The following is a 19,135-nucleotide window of genomic DNA, read 5'->3' as shown; positions in this document are numbered from 1 at the left end:
TGTGAGGACAAGGACCCCCAGAGTGTGTGAGGACAAGGACCCCCAGAGTGTGTGAGGACAAGGACCCCCAGAGTGTGTGAGGACAAGGACCCCCAGAGTGTGTGAGGACGGGACCCCCAGAGTGTGTGATGACAAGGGCCCCCAGAGTGTGTGAGGACAAGGACCCCCAGAGTGCGTGAGGACAAGGACCCCCAGAGTGTGTGAGGACGGGACCCCCAGATTGTGTAATGACAAGGACCCCCAGAGTGTGTGAGGACAAGGACCCCCAGAGTGCGTGAGGACGGGACCCCCAGAGTATGTGAGGACGGGACCCCCAGAGTGTGTGATGACGGGACCCCCAGAGTGTGTGAGGACAAGGACCCCCGGAGTGTGTGAGGACAAGGACCCCCAGAGTGTGTGAGGACGGGACCCCCAGAGTGTGTGAAGACAAGGACCCCCAGAGTGCGTGAGGACAAGGACCCCCAGAGTGCGTGAGGACAAGGACTCCCAGAGTGTGTGAGGACAAGGACCCCCAGAGTGTGTGAGGACGGGACCCCCAGAGTGTGTGAAGACAAGGACCCCCAGAGTGTGTGAGGACAAGGACCCCCAGAGTGCGTGAGGACAAGGACCCCCAGAGTGCGTGAGGACAAGGACTCCCAGAGTGTGTGAGGACAAGGACCCCCAGAGTGTGTGAGGACGGGACCCCCAGAGTGTGTGAAGACAAGGACCCCCAGAGTGCGTGAGGACAAGGACCCCCAGAGTGCGTGAGGACAAGGACTCCCAGAGTGTGTGAGGACAAGGACCCCCAGAGTGTGTGAGGACGGGACCCCCAGAGTGTGTGAAGACAGGACCCCCAGAATGTGTGAGAACGGGACCCCCAGATTGTGTGATGACAAGGACCCCCAGAGTGTGTGAGGACAAGGACCCCCAGAGTGTGTGAGGATGGGACCCCCAGAGTGTGTGAGGATGGGACCCCCAGAGTGTGTGAGGACAAGGACCCCTAGAGTATGTGAGGACAGGACCCCCAGAGTGTGTGACGGCGGGACCCCCAGAGTGTGTGACGACAGGACCCCCACATTGTGTGAGGACAAGGACCCCCAGAGTGCATGAGGACAAGGACCCCCAGAGTGCATGAGGACAAGGACCCCCAGAGTGTGTGAGGACAAGGACCCCCAGAGTGTGTGAGGACAAGGACCCCCAGAGTGTGTGAGGACGGGACCCCCAGAGTGTGTGAGGACGGGACCCCCAGAGTGTGTGAGGCCTAGTGGCTCAAGCTCTTGGGATCTGGCCTTTCTGGTTCTGAACTTGGACTAGAAGCAATGAAGTGAATCAGTGAAGCGACTTGGAGCAGGGTGGGAGGCCTGCCTGACGGGAAGTCCAGGTGAGAGGTGACAGCAGGCTCCGAGCAGGGCAAGGGCCACCAGGGTGCGGACAGCCACCTGCCCAGAGGCCCCCGGGCCACCGAGTGCTCTGGCCAGCAGGGCGGGTGCACACATGCAGTGCTGTGTGGAAGTGTTGGGGCCCGGAGTACTCAGCCCGGAACAGACAGCACTGCAGCCGGCCGGGGAGTGCACGTACGTGCCCAGGTCTGAGCGCCACAGGGCAGCTCTGTGCAGTGCTGGTGGGGGACATCCATGGATGGCGGGCGGCGCACTAAGTTATATAGAATTTAAAAAATAGTGTGTGTGTGTGTGGGGGGTCGGGCGATGGCACAAAGCACTCTGCACAAGGACCCCCGCAAAGACCCAGGTTCGAGCTCCTGTTCCCCCTGCAGTGGGGAGGCTTTATGAGTCTCTCCCCTCTGCCTCCTCTACCCTCTCAGTTTCCCTTTCTTTTATTTTTTGCCTCCAGGGTTATTACTGGGGCTCAGTGCGGGCACTATGAATTATTATTACTGGGGCTCAGTGCGGGCACTATGAATCCACCGCTCTGGACAGCTACTTCTTCCTTTTTTTTTTTTTTTTCCCCTTTCTCTCTCTTCTCCATTTTATTCGATAGGACAGAGAGAAATTGAGGGACACAGAGACACGGACAGACATGCACCTCGTGGTGAAGTTCCAGATCCGGCCGCTAGAGGCCGCACTCCCCACGCTCTCCAAGCAGGGACCCAGAGGCTTGGGTGCCCGTGGCCTGGCCGGTGGGGTGTGGGTGCTCAGCTGGGAGGCCCTGAGCTTGGTCCCCAACCCAACACTGCGTGAGATGCTCTGGTTGGAAAACGAGTCTAGAACTAAACAGACAGTTTTCTAAAGAACAGAACACACGGCCCAGACACACGTCACTCAGCACTAGAGAAGCGCAAGTTGCAGCCACACTGAGATCCCACCTCACACCTGAGAGAAGGGCTCCCACCAACACGCCAGGAAGCCACAGGCGTGGGAGAGGCTGTGGAGAAGAGGGACCCTGCTCCACGGCTGGGGAAACGCAGACCGGGCAGCCCCCCTGGGAGACAGTGTGGACAGCCCGAGACAAGTAAACACGGAGTCACTTACGGCCCAGCAAGCCCACTCAGGCATTTCTCCAGTGGACGCGCAAACACTCATCAGAAGGGACGCGTGCAGCCTGTGCTTACGGCCGCATTTTCACAACAGCCAGAGAGTGGACGCAGCCTAGATGCCCGTCAGCAGATGACTGGCTAGAGACGTCAGGGACAGATACTCCGTGGAATACTACTCTGCCATCAAAAAGATGATACTGTGTCCTTTGGGACAAAATGAATGGGTCTGGAGGTGATGATGTTTAGTGAAATAAGGGAAGAGATGAAAGACAGCTACCAGATGGTTTCACTCATGTGTGGAATCTGGAGAATTGATACACATGGACTTGAAAAAGAAAGGGGGCGGCAGAGGGTAGACAGCATAATGGTTATGCCAACAGACTCTCATGCCTGAGGCTTCAAAGTCCCAGGTTCAACCCCCGTACCACCATATGCCAGAGCTGAACAGTGCTCTGGTAAAAAAACAACAACAACCACCACCACCACAACAAAAACTTTCATGTGTGAGGCCCTGAGACCCAGGTTCAATCGTCAGTGCCACCATGAAACTAAAGGGGAGCAGTGCTCTGGTTGTTCACTTTCCATCTCTTTCTCCGTGTATCTCTCTCACTAGAATAAATTTTAAAAAAGAGAGGAAAAATCAAGCAAACGGTTTCTTTTCTTTCTTTTTAATTTTTTATTATCTTTATTTATTGGATAGAGAGAGGCAGAAATAAAGAGGGAAGGGGAGATAGGGAGAGAGACCCCTGCAGCCCTGTTTCATCACTCATGAAGCTTTCCTCCTGCAGGTGGGGACCAGGGGCTCGAACCCTGGTCTTCACGCTTCACAAATTGTTTCTAAGACATGTGAGAACTAGGGGTGATCTTTGGGAGACGGTCGGGTGAGGACACAGAACTGTGGTGGTGGAGGCAGTGTGGGACTAAACCCTGTCCTACGACTGTGTAAACCACTATTCATCCCAGATGAGAACTGCATGGATAAATGACGGGGGACAGTCACTTTTTACTGTGAAGCCCCAAGATGCCCAGTGCCAGAGGCCACCACCCGGCAAATGCCCTGCGCCATGCTGCTGTGAGCCCAGCTCACTGTCTCTCTCTCTCTCTCTCTGCAGCACCAATCCCTGGCCCCTGGGCGCCCAGACTCACTTCCCGCAGATGCCCTGTGGAACCCTGCGTCTCCCTGTCTCGGAGCCCTGGAAGTGTCCTGCAGGGTCCGTGTGGGTGCTCCCTGGTTGAGAGCCTGACCTCTGACCCAGACACCTGTCCTGGCCTGATGAGAAAGGGCCAGGCAGACACCCACTCTGCCTCAGTTTCCCCAGCTGTGCAGTGGGACAGACAGAGGCACCTCCCTGGGAAGCCGTGTGCATGGAGGTCACAGGCAGGGACTAGGGCATCTGGCCTGCTGACACCCCCCTACCCCTGTCCCCTGCTAGGCCTGCCGGAGTCTGGAAAGTTCCAGGTGGATGACCGGCAGAGCCAGGGAGGGGCCAGGGTGCAGGGTGCAGGGTGCAGGGTGCAGGGTGCAGGGTGCTGGGTGCAGGGTGCCGGGTGCCGGGTGCCGGGTGCAGGATGCCGGGTGCTGGGTGCAGGGTGCAGGGTGCAGGGTGCAGGGTGCTGGGTGCAGGGTGCAGGGTGCAGGGGCCAGGGTGCAGGGTGCAGGGCTTGTTTCCCAGGCCCCTTTCAGAGGTCCCCAGAGAGGCCATCAGGCCCTTGGGAGGTGGCATCAGTTACAGGGCTGTGTGAGGAAAGGAAAAGGGAGCATAGCCCTCAGGCTTTGCACCCCTACGGGGTGTGAGGCCTCCAGTGACTCAGCAGGTCGGTTTCCCCAGAATCAGCATCCTGGCCATTTCCAGGCTCACCCAGCCACCCCCGCAGAGGCCACCCCCGCGCCGCATGCTTCCTCACTCGCACAGATATGGCTATGCTTTCTTCCGGTGTTTTCTACAGAAGCGCGTGTTTAGAAACCAGAGAGACGGGGGCCGGGTGGCGGCGCACCTGCTTGAACGCTGGTATCACAGTGCGCAAGGACCCAGGTTCGAAGCCCCAGTCCTCACCTGCAGGGTGAAGGCTTCACAAGTGGTGGCGATATTTCTCCAACTCCTCCTCTCTCAATTTCTCTCTGTCTCTGTCCAATAGCAAATTATAAAAAATAGTAGAAGCAGGAGAGGTGGCTCTTGTGTCTTCCTGTTCTGGCTGGGAGCCCGTCTGAATGTGCAGTGACACTGTGACCCTGAACAGGGTCTCCTGGGCTCTGCCTCGAACACCTGCCACAGGTTGGATGAAGCCAGAGCAGTGGTGGCCCTGGCCGAGGGGGATGTGTGTAGTGGAGGGGAGCTCAGTGGGCAGGGCAGCCCCCCCATGGTGATGTGAAGCCCCGACAGGAACCACAAGGGACCCCCAGGATTGAGAGGGGCTGCAGCGGTGTCCCTCCTCTCCCCTCCTCCCTCTCTCCGTTGGTGGAACAGAATAAAAACTACAGGCTGGGGGGGGGGTCCTCCCCATGGTGCAGTCCCCTCCCGCCTGCTTTTCACATAGAAAGGGGTGGTGTAGATGAGGGAAACAGGCAGCGGGGGTGGGGGTGCACGGGGCATGAGGAGCTGGGGGAGGCCTTGCTGAAAGGCAGAAGGTCGCCGTCAGGATGTCAGCCAGGCTTCCCTGGACTGAAGACCCCACCAATGTGTCCTGGAGCTCAGCTTCCCCAGAGCCCTGCCCCACTAGGGAAAGAGAGAGGCAGGCTGGGAGTATGGACCGACCAGTCAACGCCCGTGTTCAGTGGGGAAGCAATTACAGAAGCCAGACCTTCCACCTTCTGCAACCCACAATGACCCTGGGTCCATGCTCCCAGAGGGATAGAGAATGGGAAAGCTGTCAGGGGAGGGGGTGGGATATGGAGATTGTGTGGTGGGAATTGTGTGGAGTTGTACCCCTCCTACCCTATGGTTTTGTTAATCCTTTCTTAAATAAAAAAGAAAAAAAAAAAAAAAGAAAGGCAGAAGGTCCTGGAGGAACCCCGGGGGGAGGGCAAGGGGCGTGCAGACAGTAGCAGAAGTGTCCCTGCAGAGGGCTGCAGACACCGCATGGGGGTGTTGGAGGCCAGCCCTGGGGGTGCCTGTGACCCCGTCTCCACAGGGCTCCTGGGGGACTGATTCTGGACTCCTGTGAGCCTCAGTTTCCCCACCAGCACCACAAGGTGGGTCCTGGGTGTGTGGCCATGAGCCAGAGCCAGGCCTGGCCAGGGTGAGGCCAGGGGGTCCAACACAGAGGGGACAGTGGGCAGGGGGTCCAACACAGAGGGGACAGTGGGCAGGGGGTCCACATGCAGAGAGGACAGTGGGCAGGGGGGTGGGTCCAGGAGGCCACCAATGTCAGGCACCTGGCTGTGATCTCACTCTCCCTCTGGGGGTCCTGGTGTGTTGAAGGGGGAGCCCTTACTGGTGGTGACCTCAGCAAGGTGATGAGATGTCGCTTGCTTCAGAAAAGAGTCACAGCCCTGGGAACCTAGACATCGCTACTGCCTCAGACACGGTCCACCCCCGTGGAGGCTGTGTGGGGTAGCCAGCCCGGATCTGAAGCTGGGACCTGGGGAAGTGGCCACTTTCTGCACAGGGGAGTGACCGCTGGGCCCTTGCCTGAGGGCAGGGGCACACTGGCTGGTTTCTGTCTCCCTGCGTCCTGCCCCCTGCAGCCCCCTCAAAGGGGCCCCTTTGAGTTCCAGGGGCTCTGGCTGGCCTAAGGCGCCTGCTCTCCCCCAGACTGTGGTCATCGGTGCCCCCTGGGGTCAGGGTCTCCCCTCCCCCTGTTCAGGGCCTCGCTCTCAGCTGCTAAAGACCATCACAAAGGCAGCTGTGTGCTCACAGCACGAGAGACACACACATCGGGAAGCGACATGCTCACTTCAAAGCTGCCCCTTCCCAGAGGCCTCTGGGTACTGGGGGCCCCTATGGGTGGCAGGGGCAGGGGGTGCTGCTGTGGCTCGGAGCCCAGGACCCTGGGTGCAGGGTAGGGCAGGGCAGGGCAGGCTGCACACACCAGGGCCCCAGGAGCCTGTCCCAGGCTGCTTTGGGCCCCTTCCAGGAAGAGACAGTGTGGGCTGGCAGGGCCAGCAGGTCAGGAGAGAAGCCTTTGGCCCCACATGCACTGAACAGAAACAGCCTCTGAGGGGAAGATCCCTCTGCCTGCCGCACCCCTGCCCACTCAGAGTGACTCCGGCTAATAACCGGGGTCTCCAAAGGGGACGGGTGGCAGTTGACAGCAGAGCCGCAGCCTGAAGACATCAGGGGATTCCTTGCAAGCTGGGGGTGGAGGGCGGGAAGGCTGGGGGAGGGCATCTCCAGGCTGGGGCTGCTGTCACTCTAACAAGAGCTTCTTAGAACCTCACTCACAGCATCCCTGCCCCCTGGCCCCACACATGCTGTTGGGGCCTCAGCTCTGGTCCGCAGCAGTTTGGTGGCTGGGCCAGGCACCCAGTCTGTACCATATCTGCAGCTCTTTTTGGTTCCTAACCACGGGCACAGCTCACTTCCAAAAAACAGACACTGGGCCCCAGTGACAGCTCGTTGCCCCGCACAGGACCTGGGTTCCAAGCCCGGCACTGAGGGGAGAAGCTGTAGCAATGGCAGAAACTCCAGTGGGTGCTGTGGTGTCTTTGTCTCTTGTGGTTTTTCGCTCTGAATGAAGAAGTGGCCAGAGGACACTGAAACCACCTATGTGTGAGGCCTGGGTTCCACAGAAAGCAGCGAGCAAATGAACAGAAACCCAGGAGACATTGGTCTCTGTGTGAAAGAGCGCAGACCCTCAGGCCCAGTGACCTGAGCTCCACATTGTGCTGTGATAAGTGACAGAGCCCAGCCAAGTGACCGGGTCCCAGAGACGGGAGGGCGGGCCTCATGGCATCACTTGCTGGCCCTGCCCCAGGACTGTGCCCTCTCTCGGCCCGCATAGCCCTCACTGACCCCTGGAGCTGCACGCCAGGGGCCTGGGCTATGGCAGATATGGCAGATATGGGACCTGGTGGTAGGCAGTGGCCCCTCCACTTACCCCCCACCCCCATGGCCCTCGGCTGTCTCCTTTGAGGAACTGCAGGGGGCAGGGGCAGATGGGACTCACCAGCTCTGCCACCTCCCTCACGTGTTCCCCCTGCCAGGCACGGTGTCTGCGCGACACCCACCCCGAGCTGCTTCCCCAGGGCGGAGCCTGGCACAGCCTCCCCACCTGCTCCCTTGCGACAGGTCAGCCCAGAGCCTGGCCTCCACCGGCCGTGGCCCCGAGGAGCTCGGGTGGGGAGTCCTCAGCTGTGAAGCAGAGGCTGAGCTGTGGAAGCAGGCTGTTCCTGCCCCCAGGGCCAGCCAGTGAGGCCCATCCGCTAGAACAGGCCCGTCAAGCATGAAAGGTGTGCGGAAGGCGGCCGTCCACTCCCTGGGCGTCTCGGGCCCGCGTTGGCCTTTACCCTCTCCGGCCAGTCCCACCATGGCCTGCGGCAGAGATGCCCTCTGAGCCGGGCAGAAGATGGTGAGACAGGAGCAAATGCTGGCCCTCTGAGCTCCTGCAAACCTCACGGACAGTGTGAAGGGCACCTCGGGTGTGTGAGGGCGCCAGCAGTCACAGAGCCTGAGAGATTGGAGGAGCAGAGGCCGCCCCACTCACACCGTCAGCCCTTCCCTTCTATTTGCAAAAGTGACGTCTGTTCAGCGCAGAGGACAGGAAAGCACCCAGATGCAGAAGGAAGCATAGAAAAGAAAGTCAACAGGAGAGGGAACATAGCAAGATTCAAAGGTGAAACCCCACTCCTGCCACCACCTGGGGCCAGAACCAGGGGCCCTCTCTCCACAGGGAGCTCGTTTCTGTCAGCTGCTGGCGTGTGCTGGCGTGTGCCGTCAGCTACAGAATAACAAAGCGAGCTCCGACCACAGGGGCATCAAGTGACAGGCACGAGGTTCCTGCTGGCGACTGCATAAACACAGCCTCTCAAGACGGTGACTGAAGAATGATTTTTATCTTACTTTTCTGCCTATTTTTTTTGGACAGAACAGAGAGAAATCAAGAGGGAGAGAGAGGGAGTCGGGCGGTAGCGCAGCGGGTTAAGTGCACATGGCGCAAAGGGCAAGGACTGGAGTAAGGATCCCGGTTCGAGTCCCCAGCTCCCCATCTGCAGGGGAGTCGCTTCACAGGTGGTACAGCAGGTCTGCAGGTGTCTGTCTTTCTCTCCCCCTCTCTGTCTTCCCCTCCTCTCTCCATTTCTCTCTGTCCTATCCGACAACAACAACAATAATAACTGCAACAATGAAACAACAAGGGCAACAAAAGGAAATAAATAAATAAAATTTTTAAAAAAAGAGGGAGATATATATATATATATACATGTAGCCTCATCTCACTGCTCCATAAAGTCTCCTTTTGTTTAAGTTTACTTTTACTTTTTATTTATTATTGGATAGAGACAGAGAGACATTGAGAGGGGGAGAGGGAGGCAAGGAGAGAGGCAGAAAGACCCCTGCAGCCCTGCTTCACCGCGCGTGAAGCTTTTCCTCCTGCAGGTGGGGACCGGGGGCTTGAACCTGGGTCCTTGTGCACTGAAATGTGCACTTTACCAGGTGCGCCACCGCCTGGCCCCTGTGTTTCTCAAACACAAGGATCTGCCATTCCTCTTATAGCCACTCAGAGGCACCTGGCTTCTTTGCCCAGACACCTGGGTCCAGCTCTGTCCCTGGACAGCCCCAGCCCCCGGGGGACCCCGAGTCCCTTCCTCTCCTGCCTGGCTTTTACCTGCTGGGTTTCCAAAACTTTCGATATGTGCGCTCTTGGTATTTAAGTTTCTATCCTCTTTCACAGCTCTTTCTTTTTCTTTTACAAAGCCGGAGCTTGGAGTTCTATCATGACGGAACCACTCACTCCCTTGCTCTTTCTGGTTTCATTCTCACACGCTGCTGTTTGCATTTGGAGGAGTGAGGCACAGGTCCTGCAGGGCTACGGAGATACCGGGGCTGCGTGAAGTGAAGGAGAAACTGCCTGCAAAGAGCAGAGAGCAGCCGCCGAAGAGAAAAGCAAAAACTAACAGCGGCTGAAAAGCCAGTGCTGGGGTGGACTTCAAGGGCGGCCTGAGCCTCTCTTCCCTTTCCTCCACCCCGATCTGAGAGGTAACTCTCCTCCTCCCGCGCCAGCATCCTTGTTTCTAAAGGTCCTGGGTTCCATTTTCCAAATGAGCTCTCTATTTTTTGGGTGACATACACCAAGTAACCAGAAACCGGCCGGCTCTGCTCTCCCGTTCCCGTGATCACAGGGCCGCGAGTCACCCGGGATGACAGCGCTATTGATCGACCCGTCAGCGTCAGCTCGGCGGGGAAGCCTCTCCTCACTCTCATGAATGTTTCATCGGCGGAGCGACTGGAGAGCAGGCTGCCTCCCCCCACGAGCCCCCCCCCTCGCGTCCTGGGGTGATGATGCCACCCCGTGGGGCCACCACCTCATCGGATCAGCTTCACAACTGAGTCTCTGAGTCAAAAGCAATTTCGTGGCAGGTGGAGTGGCTTGCGGGCAGTCACGTGCTTTCTGTCCCTTGATGGCATCACCCGGCTGCCTGCAGAGGCGGTCGGTTGGCTGAAGTCACTTCCCAGGAAGCGGCCTCCAAATCCCAGTGTGGAGACTGTCCCGGCAGCCTCCCAGAGGAAGAGGGCTTTCAGCTGCAGCCCCAGGGAGCTGACAAAGAGGACCCCCCCACCCCAGGGCAGTGGGTTGGGTGCTTCAAATACCTTAGCTCAGGTTCACCTGAGGACCAGAGTGGCTCCTTACACCCTGAGAGCACGTGATAGCGTGGGGACTGTTTGTACCCTGCTGCAGGGCTCTCTCTCTCTCTCTCTTGCTTTCTCCATAGGAGGAGGGACAGGGTGGCCCTCCCCGGGAACTGGCAGCCTGACCTCTGCTAGGTCCACTTTGGACCACGTGTCCTTGGCCTGGGACTCACAGAACCTCCAGGTTCCTGAGTGAAAACAGGGCTTGCGCCCCGGGCACATCTGGGTCCAGGAGATGCATCCACACTTCAGCACCGACATGGGGGAGAAGGAAGTGTGTCTGTGGACGGGAGGGGTGAGGGCAGCAGTGGCGGGGGGTGGGTGGTCCTCACACGTCTGTTTGCCCTGCTCCTGGGCCCTCTGCGATGAGAGAGCTGAGAGCCCTGGCCACGCACCCAGCCTGGCTCCGGGTCATCACGCCGCGGCTGGTGTCGCCAAGGGTGCTGTGCCTTGAATTCGAGGAGGCAGAAGAGAAGCGAAGGAATCAGGAGTCACAGGTCATGTCACGGAAACACGAGCGAGAGCTTCTCAGGAGCTGGGCCAGCTGGAACCCGGTGCTGTCAGCCTCAGTCCCAGCAGCTGGCACATCTGGGCTGAGGGTGAGAGCTTGCAGGGCAAGCTGGCAGACAGCTTCCCCCCTTCCTTCCTTTCCTCCCTTTCTCTCTCTCTCTCTTTCTTTCTCTCTTCCTTTTAATTTTTTATTGTCTTTATTTATTAATTGGAAAGAGACTGCCAGAAATCAAAAGGGAAGGGGGAGATAGAGAAGGAGACACCTGCAGCTCTGCTTCACCACTCACAAAGCTTTCCCCCTGCAGATGGGGCCTGGGGACTTGAACCTGGGTCCTTTGTGCCCTATAACATGTGTGCTCAACTAGGTGCACCACCACCGACCGGCCCCTTCCTTTTCTTTTGCCCCCAGGGTTATTGCTGGGGCTCGGTGCCTGCACTGCCAATCCACTGCTCCTGGCAGCCATTTTTTTCTATTTTATTGGATAGAAATTGTCTATTTTATTGGGAGAAATTCAGATAGGAGGGGGAGATAGAGAGGGAGAGATAAAGAGAGACACCTGCAGACCTGCTCCACCGCTTGTAAGCTTCCTCCCTGCAAGTGGGGAGCAGGGGCCTCGAATCTGGGTCCTTGCACATGAGTGCTTGTGCTTAGTACTATGTGTGCTTAACCGTGTGTGCCACCACCCACCCTCACCCTCGCAGACAACTTCCTCTGCTTTGTCACCGTAGGTCAGCTGGCTCACTCTCCCCCACGTCTTCTGCATATCTGATGTCAGCAGCTATGAGGCGGGAGAAGGGAGCCCCCAGCTGGCTCCCCTTTCTCACAGTCCCAGCTGAGAGGACTGCTAGGATTTCTAACAAGTGATGCTGCTTTCACTCCAGGACTTCACCCTGGACTTTACCCTAAAGGTCCCAACCCAGCGGAGAAGCAGTGACAGAAGCCAGACCTCCCACCTTCTGCAACCCATAAAGAATTTGGGTCCAGACTCCCAGAGGGGAGAAATGTCAGAGGGAAGATGCCCAGAGGGCTCTGAGCCCCAACTCCATCAGGACCCAGAGAGAGCAGAGGAAAAGGGAGGGGCATTTGGATGTAGTGACAGGTGTGTGTGATTTGGAAAGGAAGAGAGACGGGGCCTTAAAAAATGGGCAAATATAGGGAGTCGGGCGGTGGCGCAGCGGGTTAAGTGCTTGTGGCGCGAAGCACAAGGACCAGCTTAAGGATCCCGGTTCGAGCCCCCGGCTCCCCACGTGCAGGGGAGTCGCTTCACAGGCGGTGAAGCAGGTCTGCAGGTGTCTGTCTTTCTCTCCCCCTCTCTGTCTTCCCCTCCTCTCTCCATTTCTCTCTGTCCTATCCAACAACGATGACACCAATAATAACCATAATAACTACAACAACAATGAAAAACAAGTGCAACAAAAGGGAAAATAAATAAATATAATAAAAATGTTTTTTTAAATGAGCAAATATATACAAATATAGAGGAGAGTTGTAGAAATAATAGTCAACCCCTATCTGCAACTTGGGAAATGTACTGCAGCTTCCAATAGAGGGACTGGGGTTCTAGAACTCTGGTGGTAGGAACGGTGTAGAGTTGTACCCCTCTTATCTTGTAATTTTGCAAATTAATATGAAATCACTAATAAAAAATAAAGTTTAAAATCCCTGAAGATAATAAAAGGTGTGTGTCCTGGGAAACCCTGGATCCTAGGAGACCTAGTGGTGAGGCCCTTGCCTGGGGGGAAACGGCCTCAGGCCTTGGCGTTCCTGCCTGGCTGCAGCCCCCCACCCCTGGCCCAGGAGTGTCCCTGTGGAGACACCGGTGCTTGGGGTCCCTGACGGTGGCTTCTTTCCCTCTGGGCTCCCCTTCAGTGACCTTCTGTCTTTTTTTGGGGGGAGTGGACAGACCACAGTACCCTCCAGCCCACACGGGTCAAGCCCACAGCCCTTCAAGTTTTTATTTTTAATTATTTTTAAATATATGTTTTTAAATATTTATTTATTCCTTTTTGTTGCCCTTTTTTTTTTTATTGTTGTGATCCCTTTGAATTTTTAGATCTGCCAGCATAGTTTCAGCACAACATCACACCTGACTCTGGTGACCAAGCTGGCCAACGTGGGTGGAATTCCATCACCGGCTCTGCTACAGTGGGGGCTTAGTGGCAGCAGGGCACCCTGCGTGGGCCCTCGGGACGCCCTCCCTGGTCTCATGACAGCTGACAGATGACGGGGCCCCTTGGGGGACGCCGTGCGACCTTCCTCTCTCTCAGGGGGTGGGTGGGTGAGGGAATGGGCTGGCTGTGATGAGTTGTCTGTCTCCTCCCTCAGGTTCCAGAAAGATGAGGGAAGGGTCAGGCACTGCCCAGTCTGGGGGTGACCACGTCTGCCCTCGGGTGGGAAGCCTGTTTCTTCTCCAGTGGCATGATCATGACACAGAGGCAGCTCCCGGCTCAGAGAAGTGTGGGTGGGGCCCAGGACAAGCAGTTAACAAGCCCTTCCTGCAGGGTTTCCAGTGGCTTGTCCGTGGCAAGCTTCTGGGGTCACCTTGGTGGCCTCAGTGACGGCTGTGGTCGGGGGGGTGGTCCACGGGGAGTCGTCCTCACACCTGCCCCCTGGCCCTCGGAGTCCAGCTTAGACACTGTCGGTACTCACTCCTCCATGGAGCAGCGAGTGGATTTCTCTAACCTAGCTGCCCCTCTCAGCCCGGCACCCAGAACGGTGGCCTGGGGACGTGCTGGCCACCGTGGGCTCTGCTCCCTGTCTGAGCTGTTCTTGACGCTTCCTGTGCAGTTCCTTGCAGCTTGTTGCCACCTGTGGCCCTTAGAGTCGAGCTCCTGCTGGGGGTGTGGATCCACCTGCCAACACCCATGTCCAGCGGAGAAGCAGTGACAGAAACCAGAGCTCCCACCTTCTGCTCCCCATAAAGAATCTGATCCCAGAGCCCCCGGCTCCCCACATGCAGGGGAGTCGCTTCACAGGCGGTGAAGCAGGTCTGCAGGTGTCTGTCTTTCTCTCCCCCCCCTCTGTCTTCCCCTCCTCTCTCCATTTCTCTCTGTCCTATCCAACAACGAACAACATCAACAATGGCAATAATAATAATAACCACAGCGAGGCTACAACAAGGGCAACAAAAGGGGGGAAAATGGCCTCCAGGAGCAGTGGATTCATGGTGCAGGCACCAAGCCCCAGCAATAACCCTGGTGGGAAAAAAAAAAAAATCTGATCCCTATTCCCAGAGGGATAAAGAATAGAGAAGCTTTGGGGCCAGGTGGCGGTGCACCTTCTTGAATGCGCACATCACAGTGCACAAGGACCCAGGTTCAAGCCCTTGGTCCCCACCTGCATGGAGAAAGCTTCATAAGTGGTGAAGCAGGGTTGCAGGGGTCTCTCTCTCTCTCTCTCTTTCCCTCTCTACCTCCCTCTCCCCTATAAATTTATCTCTATCTAATAAATAAATAAAATATTTGAAAAAAAAAAAAGAACAGGGAAATTTCCAATGGAGGGGATGGGACATAGAACCCTGGTGATGGGAACTGTGTGGAAACACACCCCTATTATAAGTATACCCCTTACAATCTTGTAAATCAATATTAAACCACTAATCAAAAAAACAAACATGGTGCATTGCACCAAAGTAAAAGACTCTGGGATGAGGGGGAACAGGATGACAGAGGACGACCTAGTAGGCTTTGAATTGTGATGTGGAAAACTGAGAAATGTCATACGTGTACAAACAACTGTGTCTTATTTTACTGTTGACTGTAAACCATTGATTCCCCAATAAAGAAATTAAAAAATAAAACATAATAAAAGAGAGAATGACTGATCAGGGTGAATGATTTCAGCCAAAGTGGTCAGAGAAGATTTCTCCTAGGATGACACCTCAGCAGAGCGCTCCATGACGGGAAACAGCTCCACCTGTGAAGATGACGGTAAAACAGAACGTGCAGACCCAGGAGAGAATGGGGAAGGGGGTCGGCATTTTAGGAGAACAAGAAGAGGCTGAGGAAGAGTGAGTGGGAGAGCAAGTGTGTGAGGAGAGCAGCGGTGGTGGTGCATGGGGAGGACACGGACTCGTGGAGATGGTTTTGAAGAGGGTTCTACTTGGGCGATGTGGAAATCCTTAACAAGATTTGCAACAGAGATCTGGACACACAGAATGAACTCAAGTCTCTAAGGGACAGCCGGCCTCAACAGGGCCCTCAGCGCTCCCTCTGTCCCTGATCAGTCTCATTCACAGGCGTTTTGTCACCCCGAATGGCGAACGGCGACAAAGAAGTCAGGCCCACAACGTGCATTCCCGGGAGCGAAGTTTTCTTGTCACTGCTAGGCTAAGACCTTTCGGCGGGCCGAGGCAGCTCAGGGAGACACATCATCCCAACCACCAAGCCGCGGGCTTTTCAGAGCCGGAGGGTCGAGGCCTTCACGGTGACTTAAACCAAACCACATGACTCAGTTCCTTCTTTGAGCTCCTTTTTGGAGAAGAGACCGACAAAGCAAACACTCTGGGTGCCCACTAGAGTGATCTAAAAATAAAACATGTGACCGGGGGACCTGGGTGACTCAGGGCGGTCACTCTGCTTGTGTCTTGATTTAGAATGTGGGGCTATTTCGGGTTTGTCGTGACTGGTGGGCCGCTGTGGTCACAGAGGAGGCTCAGCGCAGGGCTCGGGGTGTGGCTAACCCCCTGACAACGCTCTATCCTTCCGTGAAAGGAGGACGTTGGGCCCCAAGGGGCCAAGTCGAGTGTCTGCTGCCACAGGCTACAAAGGGCTGCTGGAATCTTCCTTCCAGCAGACGCTGAACTTCTCATCCAGGGTGGCACTTGAAGGGACGCACAGGTCCCCCTAGAGGACTGTCTGGGGGGGGAATGTTTTCTTTTTCCCACGGTGATTAGACTGAGGGAGAAGCAGGGCAGGTGCCTCTACTCCATTCTCACAGGGACCCAGAGTTCAGAGGCCAGCAAAGCACTGGGCACAGGGCTGGACTGCGTGTCTCCCTCGCCCACAGAAGTCCCCTGGAGATTCTGCACTTGAAGCTGCCGGCCGCCACGAGCACTCTTTCCAGCAGCTCCCAAGTGTCCATCCAGAGTCCAACTTGGCCCTTCTCTCTGGTCTCCAGCACAGTGAGAAAACACACATACGGTAGTTTAAGATCACTTTTCATCACCTCCTGCTGTCTTTATGACATTTTTATCCTTCCCGTCAGTATTATTTATTTATTCCCTTTTGTTGCCCTTGTTGTTTTATTGTTAGTGTTGTTGTTGTTATTGATGTCATTGTTGTTGGATAGGACAGAGAGAAATGGAGAGAGGAGGGGAAGACAGACACCTGCAGACCTGCAGACCTGCTTCACCGCCTGCTTCACCGCCTGCAGGTGGGGAGCCGGGGGCTCAAACCGGGATCCTTACACCGATCCTTGCGCTTTGTACCATGTGCGCTTAACCTGCTGCACTACCGCCCATCCCATTTTTTTTTTTTTAATTCCACTGTTCTTTCTTCTCACAAAGAATGCTGTTTGGACAGATGCATGGGTAAAAATGTCACACAAACAAACACCTGCCTGCCGACAAACACCGATGGATGGCCTAGACAGCATAATGGTGATGCAAAGAGACTCTCCTGCTTGAGGCTCTGAGGTGCCAGGTTCAATCCCCAGCACCACCATCAGCCAGATCTGAGCAGGTCTCTGAGAAAAATAATAAATAAATAAATGGAACACAGCATACCAGTCGGGATGTCGGGAAGTCACAGCTATTTTTCTATGTCTTCCTATGCCTAAATGTACCATGACTTCTCTGACAACCCAGTGTAAGGACAGATGAAGTGCCAGTCACTACAGCCTGGGTGGGACTGGAGCCCTGCCCTGAGCAGGGCAGCTGCAGGAAGGAGACAGTGCTGGCCGACCTCAGGCGTGGCGTACAAAGGAAGCAAGAGAGCCCACCGGACCAGAGCAAAGTCCATTTGGGTTCCGCTGCAGAGCTGAGGTGTTCGAGGGGTGGGGACAAGGGCTGGGGAGGGGCCCAGCGGACCCTGGTGGAGGGGGACTGGCACTTAGGTGGTGGGTGAGGTGTGGTGACAAACATCGGAAGAGGCGGGACTGTATTCCTAGAACAAACAGCGCTGGGGCCAGGAGACAGCTGGCCGGGTAGAACACACACCTGCCGTGAGCTCAGGCCTGTGCAAGGCGCTAGGATACCAACGTGGTTCTGGTGCTGGGTGCTGGGTGCTGGGGTCCTGGGGTGCTGGGGTGCCGGGGTGCTAGGTGCCAGGTGCCAGGGTGCCGGGTGCTGGGGTCCTGGGGTTCTGGGTGCTAAGTCTTGGGGTGCTGGGGTGCTAGGGTCCTGGGTGTTGGGGTGCTGGGGTCTTGGGGTGCCAGGTGCTGGGGTCTTGGGGTGCTGGGTGCTGAGGTCCTGGGGTGCTGGATGCTGAGGTCCTGAGGTGCTGGGTATTGGGGTGTTGGGTTCTGGAGTGTCTTTCCATCTGAATGAAAAGTCAGCCCAAAGCAGTGAAACAGCACATACACAAACGAGATCCCAGATCCACAAGAAACGTGAAATGGAAAAGTCTGGGGGCCAGACAGTGGCACACTGGGTCAAGCACACAGGGTATAAGGTGCAGGGAGTAACTTGGGCTGGGAGACAGCACAGGGGCTCTGCAAAACACTCTCCTGCCTGAGGCCCTGGGGTCCTAGGTCCAATCTTTAGCACCACCAGCCAGAGCTGAGCAGGACTCTGACCTCTCTCTCCCTCTCTCTCTCCCTCTCTCTCTCTCCCTCCAGGGTTATCACTGGGGCTCGGTGCCTGCACCACGAATCCACTGCTCCTGGAGGCCATTTTTCCCATTTTACTGGACAGGACAGAGAGAAATTGAGGGGGGTGGAGATAGAGAGGGAGACACACACACACCTGCAGACCTGCTTCACCACTTGTGAAGCTTTCTCCATGCAGGTGGGGAGTCGGAGGCTTGAACTCGGATCCTTGAGCTGGTCCTCGTGCTTAGTACTATGAGCACTTAACCAGGTGCACCACCACCCAGATCTCTCTCTCTCTCTCCTAATTTTTTTTTTTTTATTATCTTCATTTATTGGATAGAAACAGCCAGAAATGGAGAGGGAGGTGGGTGACAGAGAAGGGAGAGAGACAGAGACACCTGCAACACTGTTTCACCACTTGCAAAGTTTTCCCCTTATAGGTGGGGACCGGGGGCTCAAACCCAGGTCCTTGTAACATGTGTGCTCAATCAGGTGTGCTACCAACCGGCCCCCTCTCTCTCATGCTCTCTATCACCCTCTCCATGTACCTCTCAGTAAAATTATATATATATCGGGAGTCAGGCATTAGCGCAGTGGGTTAAACATAGGTGGCACAAAGCATGATGACCGGAGGAAGGATCCCGGTTCGAGCCCCCGGCTCCCCAGCTGCAGGGGAGTCGCTTCACAGGCGGTGAAGCAGGTCTGCAGGTGTCTATCTTTCTGTCCCCCTCTCTGTCTTCCCCTCCTCTCTCCATTTCTCTCTGTCCTATCCAACAACGATGACATCAATAACAATAACAATAAAAAAACAAGGACAACAAAAGGGAATAAATAAATAAATATATTTTAAAATTATATATATATAATTTTTGTGGGCAGTTAAAATCTTGATTATCTATGAGCATGTCATATATAAATATTATGGTCATAATGTATATGTATGTAACCATATATGGGCTATTTAGTAATTATTGATTTTTTTTCATTTTTTCCTCAAGTTTATTTAAAACCCAAGAATGGTGAGTAGCTTCTGAAAGGTAATAACCAGCACTGTTTCCTTCTCAAACACTATATTTCACATCTGCCCACTTAAAACTTTTTGTAAAAAATTATGGAGCGCTTCACGAATTTGAGTGTCATCCTTGCACAGGGGCCAGGCTAATCTTCTCTGTATCCTTCCAATTTCAGTATATGTGAGCACAGTAATTATTAATTTTCATTTGATAGAACAGAGAGAAACTGAGAGGGGAGGAGGAGACAGAAAGGGAGAGAGACAGAGAGACACCTGCGGCCCTGCTTCACCGCTCATGAAGCTTTTCCCCTGCAGTTGGGGACCAGGGACTTGAACCCTGGTCCTTGTGTGATAATATATGCACTTTGCTAGGTGTGCCACCACCAGGCCCCTTTATAGTTTTATTTTATTTTATTTTGCCTCCAGGGTTATTGCTGGGGCTCGGTGCCTGCACCACGAATCCACTGCTCCCGGAGGCCATTTTTCCCCTTTTGTTACCCTGGTGTTTTACCATTGTTGTGGTTATTATTATTGTTGTTATTGATGTCGTTTTTGTTGGACTGGACAGAGAGAAATGGAGAGAGAAGGGGGAAGACAGAGAGGGG

General features: G+C 55.4%; 1 pseudogene; it reads right to left on the bottom strand.

The window, feature by feature from the left end:
* Window positions 1-18,623: 18,623 nt before the first annotated feature.
* LOC132536312 (U6 spliceosomal RNA) lies at window positions 18,624-18,719 on the bottom strand (annotated as a pseudogene).
* Window positions 18,720-19,135: the final 416 nt, after the last annotated feature.

Source organism: Erinaceus europaeus, unplaced genomic scaffold (assembly GCF_950295315.1).
Source record: "Erinaceus europaeus unplaced genomic scaffold, mEriEur2.1 scaffold_400, whole genome shotgun sequence".
Lineage (NCBI taxonomy): Eukaryota > Metazoa > Chordata > Mammalia > Eulipotyphla > Erinaceidae > Erinaceus > Erinaceus europaeus.
This window is presented reverse-complemented; position numbering and strand designations above follow the sequence as displayed.